Raw genomic sequence first — 16,331 nt, 5'->3', positions numbered from 1 at the left:
ATGTGCAATCAATTAATATTTGGTAGTGTTCTGTATGCTAGTGCCCATAAAAATCCTAATAGGTGTTGCATGGCAAAGCTGCAATAGTCATTTGGAGACTAATTCTAACACAACTAATTTCTTGGTACAGCATAACTTAAAGAGAAGAACAGCTGTTTTGCAGCAGCACCTACCACAGCTGATTACATTTTTTAGCTAATTCATCTCTACTACATATCCTAACTTGCTGCTCTACCAACATCCCATAACCTTATTTTTTAATGATTTGATCCTTTCTGCATGTTCCCATTAGAATCATTGACTGGGCAATTCAATTTTACAAGGTTGGCACATTCTGGATTTCTTTGAAAAAAACAAGGTTATTCTGGGACTGAGAAAGCATGCCTTCCTAGTAGCAGCACTTGCCCTCTGGATATAATGGCATTGTCCCCTCTGCTACTGTTCAGAAGAGCCATGAAGACCTGGTTCTTCACCCATGCCTTTAGGGACGGAGACTGAGACCTCTCACTTCATTCCATTTGGTGAGCTGCATTTGACGGCTTTTTAAATGAGTTTATTGTGATTTTTTAAAAAAATGGTTGTTATGGGCCAGTCATTGTCATTGGGAGTCAGGCAGCATACAAGTTCAATTGACTTTAATTATTAATGATAAAAATTATTTATTAGAATTCTTTATTGGCCAAGTGTGGTTGGACACACACACACAAGGAATTTGTCTCCGGTGCATAAGTTTTCATTGCATATATAAGCAACAAGTGATAATTATAGCCATAAAATGCACTCACTATAAATCATAGATACAACACTCAGTGATAGTCATAGGATTCTAAGCAATTAACACAAAACATAATCAACATAAATAAAGAGACACAACAAAGTTATAGTCATAAGAGTCTAAGGAAATACTGTGTTTCCCTGAAATTATATATATAATTTCATCTCATATATCTCACATGTTTTTGCTGAATTTTAAAATATACATATATATAAATGTATATATTATGTCATATATTTTTTTGAACCCTGAAATAAGCATTTGGCTTTATTGCCATGCACTCAAAATCCCAATTGGCTTATTATCTGGGATATCTTATTTGGGGGAAAACAGGGTAGACAATAGGACAGATGAGAGAATAATAATACAGCTTTTTTTTAATTACAGATAGTGTTGTGGGGATTAGTTGTGATAGCATGGGGGGGAAACTATCTTTCTGTTTGGTCGTATGGAATGCAATGGCCTTTAGCATTGTTTTGAGGGAAGAAGATGAAACAGTTCGTGTGCAGGGTGTGAAAGATCTGTAGATATTTTCACTGCCCCCTTTCTGTTCATGCCTTATATTGGTCCACAATGGAAAGTAGGCTAGTTGCAATTGTTTTTTCAGCAGTTCGGTTTGTTGAAGTCTGTGTCGGTCTTATTTGGTTGCTGTGCCAAATCAGATACTTGTAGACATGCAAATGACAGGCTCAGTAATTCTTTTGTAGAATTTTAACAGCAGCTATCTTAATATTAATAATTATCATGATAAAGAGAATTGACTGATTATACAGTATATCTACTGATGTTACAGAGCTAAACACACTCACACATACATACACACACACACACATACAATGCACAACCTAAGATATACAATAATACTAAACATTTATCTTACAATAAAACTTAGATCATGACTAAACAATAGGGCCCATTTAGTTTCTTTTCCTTACTACTGTATACTATGGTTATTAAATTTGAATGTTTGCACATTACGCATGTGTGGAAGTAAAAAAACCTCACTGGAACACAGACACACCTGTGTCTCCATGGGCAGTTTTGCTACCTGCACAGGTACAGAAGCATAATTCCGCTCAAACTCATGATACCTCCAGAACCGCAGAAGCAAGCCCAATATGAGCCGGGGTGGTGCAGCAGGTAGAGTGCTGTACTACAGGCCACTGAAGCTGACTGTAGATCTGAAGGTCAGCGGTTCAAATCTCATCACGGGCTCAAGGTTGACTCAGCCTTCCATCCTTCCGAGGTGGGCAAAATGAGGACCCGGATTGTGGGGGCAATATGCTGGCTCTGTTAAAAAGTGCTATTGCTAACATGTTGTAAGCCGCCCTGAGTCTAAGGAGAAGGGTGACATAAAAATTGAATAAACAAACAAACAAACAAATAAATAAATTAGGCATTCCGGCTAGCAGCCCCTTTCCTATCTTTGATCGCTATCAATCTGAATATTACTCAACTAGAGAAAAACACTGCAGATGAAAAAAGCTCCAGGCTAGATATAAAATTGGCACCAAAATTTATCTTTTTCTGGAAACTGATAAAGAATTGTTTATTTGCTATGTGCTGGTTGAGATGTGTTTGTACAGACTTTACAGTAGATACTGAAAGTCTCCAAAAGTTACAGCTGCATTTCAAATTAGTTCATCATTCCTTGCATGGTGTAATTTTAGCTGAAAAAGTTCCAGGATTACAGCAAATTTCATTGCTTTTAACGTTACAGTGTTTAGTGAGTTGAGATCTGTTTCCTTTGGCTGTCTCCTGTTTGTAAAAGATTGGCAAAATAAGCTTGCCATATTTGGAAAACTAATCCATTCTGAGAAGTAAATCTAACTACAACATCATGCTACACAGTGCAAAGACAGTCCCAGGCAGATAAAATGTGGGTATTTAGGTTATTTCTTCCCTTTCATTGACCCATAAAGTCTAACATTAGGCCCTAAATAATATGAACACAATATGCACAATACATAATCTCAATCAATCTGTCAAGCTACTGGATATTGTGTGAAAGATAATACAGATACAGACTATAATCCTTTCTATCTTTCATGTTAGCATACTTAACAGGGGTGTATTTATATTTAAATCATTTAAATCAGATGAACTGCCTGAGTTATTCTATGAGATTTTATAAGAGTTATATTAAAATGTAAAAACTCTAAACTGTGTATACATAGACATATTCCACGAATTAATGTTGGTAATAAGATATTTATTTAACTACTTTATTGGTTAAACAGTTGCAGAAAGTCTTACCTGATATAAATCATCGCACTCAATCTGGATTTAAAAAAAAACAAGAATGAGATGATTTATGTTTATTAAAATTTTGGGTATAGAATTGGCTCTGCCATACTGTTTACTTTAGATAATGAAAAAGCACTTATGATTTAAATGCATTTCTTAAGCAAGCAACAAGTAACTGTGATATAGTAAACGTGATTTTTAGGATGACTCAATGGAAGTATAGTTTCTAAATATTGGAAGTAATGATTCCTTTATATTCTACATCAGTTCAGTTTATGTTAAATAATCTATCCAGTTTTGGATCTAAAATTGTTGACTGTATATTTAAATAATATAATACTTGATTTATGAGCACGATTAAGCCCAACATTTCTATTGCTAAGTGAAATATTTGTTAAGTGAATTTTGCCCCATTGTACAACTTTTTTTGCCACAATTGAATCATTGCAGTTATTAAGTTAGCAACACGGTTGTTAAGTTAATTTGGTTTCCCCATTGACTTTGCTTGTCAGAAAGTGGCAGGAGCTGATCTTATGACCCCAAGACTCTACAATCATTATAAATATGTGTCAGTTACCAAGCATCTGAATGTGACCATGGGGATGCTGAAATGGTTTTAAGTGTGAAAAATGGTCAAATGTCACTTTTTTCATTTCTATTATAACTTCAGTCACTAAATGAATAGTTTTAAATTGAGGATTATCTGTATTTAGTGTTCACTTTTTCTTTTCTTCTAGAGTATCCTCTCCTATCAGCTTTCAGTCTATTTCTCCCCTTGCAGATTGTTTTATGGCGATTTCTTCTTCTGATGATGCAGTCTTCACCTATTTCTGTCTGTTGCTTCTCAATTAATTACTTTGCTGTTAAATGGCTGTTCTTGCCCTGTCCTTTCTTTTTCATGGTACCCTAATGATCAAGCTACTGTTTGGTGTTTCATAATATTTTCTCCCTCTTACTTGGATCTTTCTTTTTCCTTTCCTCTCTGCAAAATTGTGCACTGCATGTACGCATACAAATGTATACATATACAGAAGCACAGCAACAATTTTCCCATCTTGCATCTCTACCAGGGAGGCAGAAGAAATATATAGATTGATGCCCTTTGCAGAAGCACCATGTCAGTTTCAAGCAAGTAAACAAACTTATGTGGAAGTGCAGGAAACCATTCACAGCCATACTCTCTTTCCAGAAGGGCCCAGACTTTGGGCTTTCTATATCACCTTTCTTCCACTACATTAAAAATAAAATATTCGGAGAAGTTGGAATTACTGCTGAAAAGATAAAGATGATCATGAAACTGCAAGCTAAATCTTATATGGGATGACTTTGACAACTGTGTATATTTATATTAAAAGAAGCTGAAGGAAAGGAAATATGAAAGCATAAACCTCAAGGGATATCACAATGAAGAAAGTCAAAACCTGCTCTTTATCCTCCAGAGAGTAGGACACAATAGCCATCAGATATAGTAAATGGAGATTTGACGTAAACATTAGAAAGAATTTCCTAATTATAAATGTAATTGAATGTTGGACCCACTTCCAAAGAAAGAGGATGGGGTGCCCTTCACTGGATGTGTTTAGCTTAAACTAACCATATCATAGAGATGGGTTCCAATATGGAGCAGGGGAGTGAAGTGGGATAAATCTCTCCTTTCAGTGTTTCGGTGATTTACATGAAGGTCTCCTTAGTAACACATAATTCTGAATGCCAAATAGTTTAACTTCAGTTATCTATATCAGCCTTAGCATAATGAAGAAGCAGAAAAATCACTTTTAAATGGGATTAGAATGATGAATGTATAGAATCAAAAGCAATAAAAGATTCTAATGATGTTATAAAGTATAGCCATGAACAACTTTCTGAAGTATTTATAACATTTAATTATTTAGTTTGCAATTCATTAACAGTTCTTATTTATAACAAGGTGATTCTTGATGTAATATATCACCCATAGCTGACATGCAGTTATTTCCTACTATTAATGATGTTGGACTACTCTAGTGCTTCCATTTTAATGAATCATTATTGTTTTCATTCTTTTCTCCATTCATCACCCTACCTTTCTCTATTAAAATTACAGAGAATATATAGACAATATTTTTAGATGTATGTTGATTTGTTTAAAAGAAGGAATATGTCAAATATGTTTTGTAGAGGGTGCTGTTGAAATTTATATTCTAGTTCCAAGTTGTGTTCTAAGCATAAATATATATCTTCTTTGTTAGATAGATGAGTCTTTGCATTGACAGAACTTAGCAGAGGCTTGACTTTTTAAACAGGGAACTTTTATTCTGGCATTTTCAGTACCGCTCTAGCTCAGCTTAAATAGAACAGTGAACAGACATCTGAAAGCTCCTTTTATAGCATAGCTGTCAGACAGCCAACCAATCACAATGCTTTAACTTCCCACTTGAAAGGCCTCTTGTGCTTAGCCAATCAGGCTTCAGCATCAGCCATCCTGACTGGTCGTAAGTTGAGGACTTTGCATTTCTGGTGGGGTTGTAAGTCGAGGACTTAATATTTTTAGTATAAGAGAGAGCAGAAGGAAGCACAATCAAGCTGCAGTAAAGTAGCATTCTAGTAATTCTTGCAAGTTCTTAAATTCTTCAGTAGTTTGACTCCTGGGATAGGGAGGAAAGTTGTGAAAGACTATGAAAGTGTGTATCTTAAATTGGACAATAGAAACAAAAAAGCTTATGTAGTAGGTACCTACTAAGGATCAATTTATGAGATTTGGACTTTGTCACTAAGTTTGAGACAGAATTCTCAAGGCTTCCTGTGTTGAGGATTTTATCCTTTATGTTTAGGCAGATTTAGGTGGCTCCAAAATCCTTAAACCTCCATAACAACCATAGATGTCCCTTGCATAATATCTGGCTGGAACACATAGATGAATATATGCTACATCTTATTTTTACTTAAGAATGGGCGAGATGTTTTCTGAGTACAGAGGAACGTAGACATAATCTTTTGTTGATGTCAGTTCACTTCCTGGTCATTTATTATTTGTGCAATTCAAAGTTCCATTTATTTTATTTATTTAAAACATCTATAAAGATTTGTTGGGCTTGGCACTTACAGGACCACATTTCCTATACAGAATTAGCTTGTCCAAGTCATTCAGTATGGAATTGACATCAAAAGTTTTCAATGGTTCTCCAGGTAGATGGGGTAAAGTTGGAATGAGTTTGTAAACATTTTTTGGGTTGGCAGGGGGCTGCAGTCTCCATATTATGTAACAGCCTCTTTCTGTAGATTAGATTGATATTAGTCTTCTGGAAATTATTAAAGACAAAGTTGTTCCAGAAGGTATTTGAGAATGAATGGCTATACTGTCCCTCCTGTATTACACTATAACTGGGCTTCTGTGATACATTTGACTGTAGCATTCTTTGGTTACCAAGGGTAACATATAAATATTCAATATATTTGGACAATAAAAGAAGGAATTATGGGTCTTCCGGTTGTGGTGCGGTGCTGTCGCTGTATGTTTCCCGGTTCTCCGGGTTACATCTGGCCTTTTGCGTTGATTGATTGCCCTATCGGGCGACCACGGACCCGTAGAGCCCAAGGTCTTTGAGGGGAAGTTTGCGTGCACCCGGGGGTGTTCGTCGGACCCCCCCCGGGGGACGGGAGATCCTCCAAATCATCAACCAAAGAGATCAGCTTTTTTTTGCTGATCCGGAAGCGCTGCGCTCTGCTTTATTTTGGAAGCCGCGGTAACGACAAATACCTTTGGGGGTGTTATTGCTTGCTGCAGAAGGACTGAGGACGGTTTTTGGATTTGTGGCATACGTGTTGGATTACTCCTTGCGAAAGGGACATCCCGACTCTTTTTCTGAGTCTGAAGAGTGAGAGGCGGCGACTTCGATCTGTGAGTATTACGAGCCCCCTGGCAAAGATGGCGACGATGACTCGGCGGATTTTACTTGAAGGTTTTTAGAATGAATTTTCGCCACGTCTATTTGAGATTTTGACTTGCCTTAGAACTATCATCTACACTTTAAATTTCGCAAGGAGAGAAGGTTTAAGTAACGTGTTTTGAAGGTAGGAGAAAGTTTAAACCCCCCGCAACAACATTTTTGCTATTTGTCTTTGAAATAACACCCTGATTAGTTGGGAAAAAAAAGAGTAAAGCAGATAAGAGTTAAAACAGCAACCGGAAAACTCCGACCCTATTTTTTCTACCTACCATTTACCCTTCCTTTCCTTTCCATACCCTTTTTTGCCTTAATTTTTATTTTTCTCGTTTAATAATAAATAAATAAAGTTTGTTTACTTTTGAATTTCATACATAGATATTTTTGCCTTTTTTTAATTTTTACTAATACTACCCTTTTTCTTTTGGACAATTTTGCACATATTGGATTACTTTTGGATACTTTTGGATACTTGGAAATTGAAATTGAACAATTTGGACATTTTGATACTAGGACACTTGAATATTGGACATTTATTGACCCGGAACTTTGGACAACTTGTTAATCCTCTACTGTCTCTCTTTTTTTTTTTTTTTTTTTTTCCCCTGGAACTGCGTCACTAAAACTTATTTCATTAACTACAAACAAAAATCTCAACAAATCATTGACCTTACTCTTTGATAACAGAACCGAACTGTACCGAACTTGATCAATTTAATAACACCATATTGTTGAATCACAAACCCTTGGATTTGGATCGATTTGGATTGAACTTCTTCTAAGTTATTTAAATTTTATTTTGATATTTTTGGACTATATATATTGACAAAAACCCCTTACCCAATTCTGTAATTCATAAAATACTGTAATATTTACTCCAGCTATTGAACTATTTATATAGATTAAATTATATTATATTATATTAAGATAGATTGTACTATATTTAGGTAGAACATACTGATAGATTACTTTGAGTTGATAGTTTTACTTTATATTAACATTAAACTTTAGACTTTAGACTTTATTATTACTTATCCTTAATTAACTTTAAATAGCAGATAGTAACTGGATTTCTTTTTGATTCTATAACTTATAGTAACTTATAGTAATTCAATGTTTTAAGATTTATCGGATTTAATCAACTTAACTGATTCAACTGATTTAAACCCTTAATAGAGTAACCCCCCGATTGATTGACTGACTTTCCCCTTATATTGAATATCGAATAATTGTACTACTGAATTATTACTTTCCCTCACTTTCTCTCCCCTTCCTTTTCTTTTCCATATATTGAGATATCATTACTGGAAACATATTGATTCAAATGCTATTTTATTGATAATTCGAACCCTAAATATAAATTGTCTTTCTCTTGCTACTTCTCAAGTGTAACAAATTCTGATATTCTCTTAACAACTCTTTACTAATTCTATCTTAACAAAAAAAAACCTTTACTACATATACTGCAACTTTCTATACCACTTTAATCACTTTAACCTCATTACTTCCGACAACACCACATACATATTACACATTACATACATACTACATATACATTACATACATTTCTTTAAACTACATAAATCCTTTTACTACATCATACATACTATTTATATATTGTTCTAACGACCTCTCCTTAATATAAAAATGTCTGCCTCAAATCAACCAACCCTTATGAAATCTTGGAAGAAAAACCCCAACCAGCCTGCAACACCAAATCCAACTCAGCAACGTTCAACTGACTTGTCAGACAAAACATCTCTCCAACAACAAACACAGGAAATTCCCAATATATCACTAAACGCCTTACTGGAGAAGATGAACAAAATGCAAGACACATTAGATATTAATTTTGAGTCTATTAAGGGAACGATGGGAGAAATGAAACAGGACATCAAGAAGATTCAAGAACATGCGGGTCATCTTGAGGAGCGAACGACCAAATTGGAAGACCAAATGGATGTTGTTTGTGAAACAATTACCAAGAATACAGAAAAAATAAATAATATTGAAGAATTAACCAACAGGATGGATACCAAATTCCAGTTTTCAGAAGCAAAGGCAGAATATACCAACAAATCCCTGGAAGAGTCCCTTATGAACTTGGAGCTCGAGAAATCAGCCTTTTTTTTGCGTTTCCAAAATATTATAGAAACCGATCAACAAGACCTTCCTCACACGGTGGCGACAATAATAGCTAAAATCATTGATAAATCAACGGACGAAATTTTAGCACAAATGGATGAGGTATACCGGCTTACAACTTCATATGCTAGACGAAACAGACTCCCACGAGAGGTCCATGTACGTTTCCTCAAAAGAAAATTCAGAGACGAAATTTACAATGCCTCCAAGGATAATCCAGCTTCCCATCAAGGTCGAGATATAGTAATACTACGCCAAATTCCAAAGCGAGTAAGGGAGAAACGCAAACCCTATCAAACGCTAGCCACCAAATTAAATAAAGAATCTATACAGTTTAGGTGGATGATACCAGAGGGAATGACGGTCACACTTCTGGACAAAAAATATAAAATTTCCACTCCAGAAGATGCAAGAGACTTCTACGCCCACATCTTGAAGATGGATCAGTCTGCCCTTATGGAATTCGACACTAGAGACACACCCCGAAATGAAGAACCTATCTTTGATGACAATCAGACAAACAATGATCAAGAATTACAAATTCAGAATGATGAGTCAAGCAAACATGGACCAGTTACCCGGGCAAGAGCTGAGGCAAGAAAGGAGAAATTTAAGGAACCAACACCACAACAATAAACAACCCCAAATTACACTATTCTCAACAAACATAAATGGTCTGAACTCATATAAAAAGAGACAAAAAATATTCCATAAACTATTTGAAAACAACTATGATGTAATTTCACTACAAGAAACCCACATTAAAAATGAAGATACCACTCTTTTAGTTATTCCCAACCTTAAAATCAAATCTGAGTTTGAATTCTTTTGTGCTTCCGCCCCCGAAAAAAAGAGAGGCATAGTTCTATATGTTAAAAAAATTTATTCTCCAACATTAATATATACCGATGAAAATGGTCAATTACTAATTGTGCAAATAACCTTACAAAATAAAAGAACAATAAATATAATATCAATATATGCACCGTCTGTTAGACAATCTCCCTATTTTAAAAATTTACACAAAAAAATATTAGAATTAGACCTAAACAATTTTGTGATAATTGGAGACTTTAATGCAATAGTTGATGTAAACAAGGATTATAAAGGTAACTCCAAGTGTCGTACTCGTAACATCATTCCCTCTACCTTTCAACAAATAATTTATGAATATGCCTTAAAAGACATTTGGAGATACTTTCACCCTAAATCTACACAATATACCTTTTTTTCTCCCCCCCATCGAACATGCTCACGTATTGACATGGCTTGGTCTAATATAGAAATCATAAATCAAATAATTGATGTTCAAATACTCAACGCAACTTGGGCAGACCACAATCCCCTTCTACTCACAATAAGAGACAATACTTACAATATTCCGCATAGATGGTCGATGTACTCAACAGTGATAAACCAAAAACAATTCCAACATAAAATACAGAATGATATCCCCCTTTCATCCAAATTAACTTCAATGGCGAGATACCCAACGAAATAGCGTGGGACGCCACTAAAGCATACATACGGGGTATTTACATCTCATATACAGCAAATAAAAACAAAGAAAAATATGCGCAACTTCAAAAACTAAACATCTCTCTTCAAAAAGCAGAAAAGCTACTTTGCAATGATCCTAAAAATAACATAATTCTACTAGAAATAAATACGATCAAACATCAAATAAATTTAATAACACAACAACACATTGCTCAAAAGGTTAAAAATGCGAAACAAACATATTTTGAAGTGGCTAATAAACCAGGACGCTGGCTCTCTCTCAAACTAGCCCATCAAAAATCCGATAGAAACATAGATACTTTAGTTGACCCTTCTGGACAACTGAAAACGACCAATTCTGATAAAAAACAAATTATCCAAAACTTTTATCAACAACTCTATCAAGTCTCAAATTTGGATGCCGATTTAATATCAAAATATTTACAAACAAATGAACAAACAACTATGATAACAGATGACCAAAGAACTCTTCTAAACAAACCTATTTCTATTACGGATATTGAGGTTGCAATAAACAAACAAAAAAACAATAAAACCCCAGGACCAGACGGAATCCCATCTGAATTTTATAAATATCATATTGATATAATGGCACCCATACTCTTAGACATCTATAACAATGCGCTCTCATATGCAAAACTGCCCGCGTCCTGGTTTGAATCCTATATAACCCTTATCCCTAAGGACACTGAAAATTAGACACCATTTGGAGAATTACAGACCGATTGCATTACTTAATACTGACTATAAAATATTTGTATCAATAATTGCGGACAGACTAAAAAATATATTAAATAAAATTATCCACCCTGACCAAAACGGATTCCTTCCGGGAAGAAACATTTCCTCGAATACAAGAACTATACTAAATGCCTTGGAGTACTATGACAAAAACTATGACAAATCAGCTGCATTAGTATTTATGGATCTCAAAAAAGCTTTTGACAGTCTCCAATGGCACTATCTTATAAATCAAATCAAATTCATGAATTTCGGCTCCAAATTTTTCAATCTAATCAAAGCTATTTATTCTACCCAATCGGTCAAAATTCTCTTTAACAATGATATCACCAATACAATTACTATCACCAAAGGTGTACGTCAAGGATGCCCTCTGTCCCCACTTATTTTTATTCTGGCCATCGAGACCTTTCTCAAAACTATAAGAAACAACTCACTAATTCACGGTATTATGATTAAAAAAGAACATTACAAATTGCAGGCCTTTGCGGATGACATTGTATTCATCCTGCAAGATCCAATTCGAACAGCACCCATTTTACTTGACGAAATTTACAAATTTGGTGAAATATCTGGCCTGCAAATCAATAAAAATAAAACTCAAATTTTGACAAAAAATATGATACCAAAAGAAATACTTACCTTGGAAGAATTAATTAAAATAAAGACCACAAAAAAAATTAAATACTTAGGAATTTGGATGACTTCGAATTATGCTACGATTAAAAAAGACAACTACGAACGATTAACTAAAGAAATACAACAAGATCTTAACAGATGGTCAAAATTAAACCTATCTATTATGGGGAAAATAGCTGCCATAAAAACAAACATTCTTCCAAGGTTTCTTTATTTATTTCAAGTTGCTCCAATAAATTTGAATAAAACTTTTTTCAACACTCTTCACAAACAAGTAAAGAAGTTTATTTGGACCAAGAAGAAGGCCAGAATAAAATTGAAAAACCTTCAAGACCTTAGATCCAGGGGTGGACTTGGACTTCCAGATTTTTATATGTATTATCAAGCTACCATTTTAACCATGATTAAAAATTGGATTACGCTTCAAAACACAAGACTCTTAACTCTGGAAGGATTCGATCTTCTTGCTGGGTGGCACACTTTCTTGACAGCAGACTACCACAAAATACCAAAATACTTTAAAAATCATTACTTACGCAAAACACTAATAACAATATGGTTTACTATTAAAAAAAATTATTACACCTCAATACCAAAATGGATATCCCCCAATGAAATACTAACCTTTCCCAATCTTTTCTCGCACTCTAAAATTCTGAGGTACCAACAACTACTCGACGAATCAGATGCTCTTATCTCCAAACAACAACTGAACAATCAAGGAATTAATATAGACTGGTTAACATATTTACAAATTAAATTAAAATATGAGCAACACAAAAAGCAATTTGGATTTCAAAATAATAACGTAATAGACACGATTCTTTTCGGCCCTTCTACAAAAATGATCTCAAAATTGTACAACTACTTACTAATCCAAGAAAATCCCGAAGAGCAAGTGAAATGTTGTATGATAGCTTGGGCTCAGAATTTTGGATATACGATTAACCTAACTGAGTGGGAGAAAACATGGACATCAAATTATAAAATGACAACGGCAATGTCTTACAAGGAGAACCAAATTAAAATGTTTTATCGTTGGCATCTGCCCCCAGCAAGAATATCCAAAATGTTTCCCAACTTCTCACCGACCTGCTGGAAGTGCAAGACCAAATCTGGAACTTATTATCACACATGGTGGACATGCCCAATTGCACAAAAGTACTGGACAACAATACAATCCCTAATCGACCAAGTCATGTCAATCAAATTACCACTCAAACCCGAGCTCTATCTTTTAGGGATATTCAGACAAAATCTTACCAAGACACAAAAATATCTGATATTACAAATTATAACTGCAGCCAGAATATCATATGCCTCTCTCTGGAAATCTGATCAAATACCCTCTTTCTTTACAATAATTACGAAAATTAACGAATGTGCTGAAATGTCTAAAATAGCAATGGAAGCACAAAACAAAAAAGACTCAGAATATTACGAAGCATGGGAAAGTTGGCATAAATGGGTTTCTCAGAAAAAATACAAAAAACTTTTATTGTAAAATTCATACGTTACCACACCCAAAACTACCTTCAACACTTAAATTAATATTAAAATAAATTAGAAAAGAAGCACCAAAAACTAATCAAATTTGCAACAAGAAAAAATATCAAATCTCTTTTTATCTGTTTTCTAACTAACTTAACACACATTATAAACATACTGACTACTTTCAGAATAATTAATCTTTATACACACCCATTATATCACCTATATACTCCCCACTCTACAATTAAACAAAAGTCGTCCATAAAAACGTCTGCATTAAATGCAGATTCTTCTACCTCTCTCCCTTCCTTTTTTTTTATTTTTTTTTCTTTCCTCTTTTTCTTTTTTTTTCTTTTCTCCTCTTCCTCACAGTTAGAACTTTAATGCCAATATATGTATACTAAGAAATACTACATTTGAGTTATTTCCATATATAAATATTATTACATTTCTTCTAAGACACTTGTGTATTATAACTCACTTGTATTGCAATTCTATTATAAATGTTTTGTTCTTGAATTCTCCCTCCCCCCCACCCTATCCTACCCCCAACTTTTCGTTCTGTCCCCCCCTTCCCACAATCCCCTTCCCTGTTTTTAATTATGCTTGTAAATAAATAAAGTATTTTTCAAAAAAAAGAAGAAGAAGGAATTATGTGTGTATAGAGCAACATTTTTGTAACTAAAGATCACACTTTACTTTGGTAACCAGTAAAACTACACTCAAATGTATACAGAAACCCCATTTTCCTAAAAAACAATCATCCACATTCATCCAATTGTATTTAGCCATTCATGACATCAGCCGGAGTTAGTTCTTAACATTGACGTCCCCCCATGCCTGCTGGTAAAGATGGGTCTTCAGGGCCTTGCGAAAGCCAGGAGGGTGGACCACAAAGAAGGCTCTTCCCCTAGGCCCTGCCAGATGACACTGCCTGGCTGATGAGACCTATAAAAGGCTGACTCTGTGGGACCTGACCGGTCACTGGGATGCATAAGGCAAAAGATGGTCACGTAGGCAATCTGGTTCTAAGCCATAGGTCATAACCAACACTTTGAATCACTTCCAGAGACCAATTGGCAATCAATGCAGCTTGTAGGGTGATGGTGAGATGTGGGCAGATCTTGTATGATCCATGATAGCTCATGTGGCTGCATTTTGAACTATTTGCAGTCTCTGAACATTCTTCAAAGATATAATATTTTATATATTATATTATATATTATACTAATATTATATATATTAGAGTTCATTGTAATTTTTTAAAAAAGTTTGTGTCTCAAAACAAGCAGAAAATCATGACCTTAAGATTGGTTATCATAGAATATATTCAAATCTGCAGAAATAAGGTTATATGTTGGAGATCTTTGAAAATACATCAGTATATAGATAAATCTCATTAACATACCAGCTTAAAATTAACTGTTCTCACTCTACTCCATAGATCCTTCATGTGTTTTTTCAGCACATTGATTAATTAAGATGTCATATGGAAACAAATTAATACAAAAAATATATATGATGCCATTTTAGTGCATAGTGTTTGTAATTGTTGATGAGATTATTTAATGTGAAAAGTATAATAATTGTTCCAAACTTCTTAAGAAAGTTTGGCTAGCATTTCTAAAAATAGGCATTAATTATTCACTGTTGTAATACATAATTTAACAGTTTTCTTCATGGCTTGCAGACATTTTTTCTCCCATATGTTTGTTACATATTGTGCTTTAATAACTTGGTTAATTTGGTTCCATTTGCTTATAGATATTTGATCACTGTTTGCCAAAATAACGTAGCAAGTAAAAAAAAACCCAGGAAAAAAACCCTTAGGAGAATCAGTGAAATCTACATCCTGGATAGTTAAAATTTTCAATTGTAAATAGAAGAGAAGAGATCCAAGTTAAAAAGTATTAATCCATATGAATAGCTCTGTAAATACAGGGACAATAATTTATTCTGCAAAACAAAATATTGCTGCTTTATTTTTCTTTTCTTCAATGTGATATTATTTAACTGCTGATCTTTTAAAGAGGATTATTGGAATTTGTCTGTTTCAAGATCAGCTATCTTTATTAGTTCTCAGCAGGAAACAAAGTAATAGGAACCTTGATCAGATCTCCTACAGCCTCTTTAATTTAAAACAGTCACTAGGAGAACTAAGGTTTCTAAAATATTTTCCTAAAACTTTTCAGATAACATTATGAAAATGTTGTATGACTAGAGAAGAAAAATATATGACAAAATGTATCTGTATCTTATACTTTTTATATATAAGTAACATTCAAGTGGGATTTAGATCTGGAAAAAAAAGTGAGGAAAAAATAAACTTCACTGCTGGGCTTGCAGTCAGATTTAGTGCCTATGGCTATGGGAGTTTCACATACTTTTTTGAGGATGCTTATTTTATTTTCAGAATTTTCATAATTATGAAATTTCATCATGCAAACAAGATAGTTCAAGCCATGATGTGATTATTATGAGGTACAGCTCATAAAATCCCCAAATTTACCATCTCAAAAAATAAGAATATTACATGCAATCAATAAAATAGGGATTGTATGTAGAACAATATTGGATACTTGGTTTGGGCCCCTTTTGCAGCAATTACTGCATTAATGCAGCATGGCATGGAAGCTATCAGCCTGTGGCACTGCTGAGGTGTTATGGAAGACCAGGATGCTTCAATAGCAGCCTTCAGCTCTTTTGCATTGTTTGGTCTTATGTCTCCCATCTTTCTCTTGGCAATGCCCCATAGATTCTCTATGGGGTTCAGGTCAAGCAAGTTTGCTGGCCAATCATGCACAATAATCCCATGGTCATTGAACCAAATTTTAGTGCTTTTGGAAGTG

The 16,331-nt window shown here is 34.4% G+C and overlaps 1 long non-coding RNA gene across 1 annotated transcript in view; it reads right to left on the bottom strand.

Annotated features, from left to right (window-relative positions):
• The window catches only part of LOC139168985 (uncharacterized), a 211,788-nt gene that overhangs the window by 33,061 nt on the left and 162,396 nt on the right, over nucleotides 1–16,331 (bottom strand). The window contains exon 4 of the long non-coding RNA XR_011559410.1: nucleotides 3,032–3,055. This is a non-coding gene — a long non-coding RNA (uncharacterized lncRNA). The remainder of the gene's footprint in view (nucleotides 1–3,031; nucleotides 3,056–16,331) is intronic.

This window comes from Erythrolamprus reginae, chromosome 6 (genome assembly GCF_031021105.1).
Source record: "Erythrolamprus reginae isolate rEryReg1 chromosome 6, rEryReg1.hap1, whole genome shotgun sequence".
Lineage (NCBI taxonomy): Eukaryota > Metazoa > Chordata > Lepidosauria > Squamata > Dipsadidae > Erythrolamprus > Erythrolamprus reginae.
Note: the sequence above shows the minus strand (reverse complement) of the source record. Positions and strands in the feature narration are given on the sequence as shown.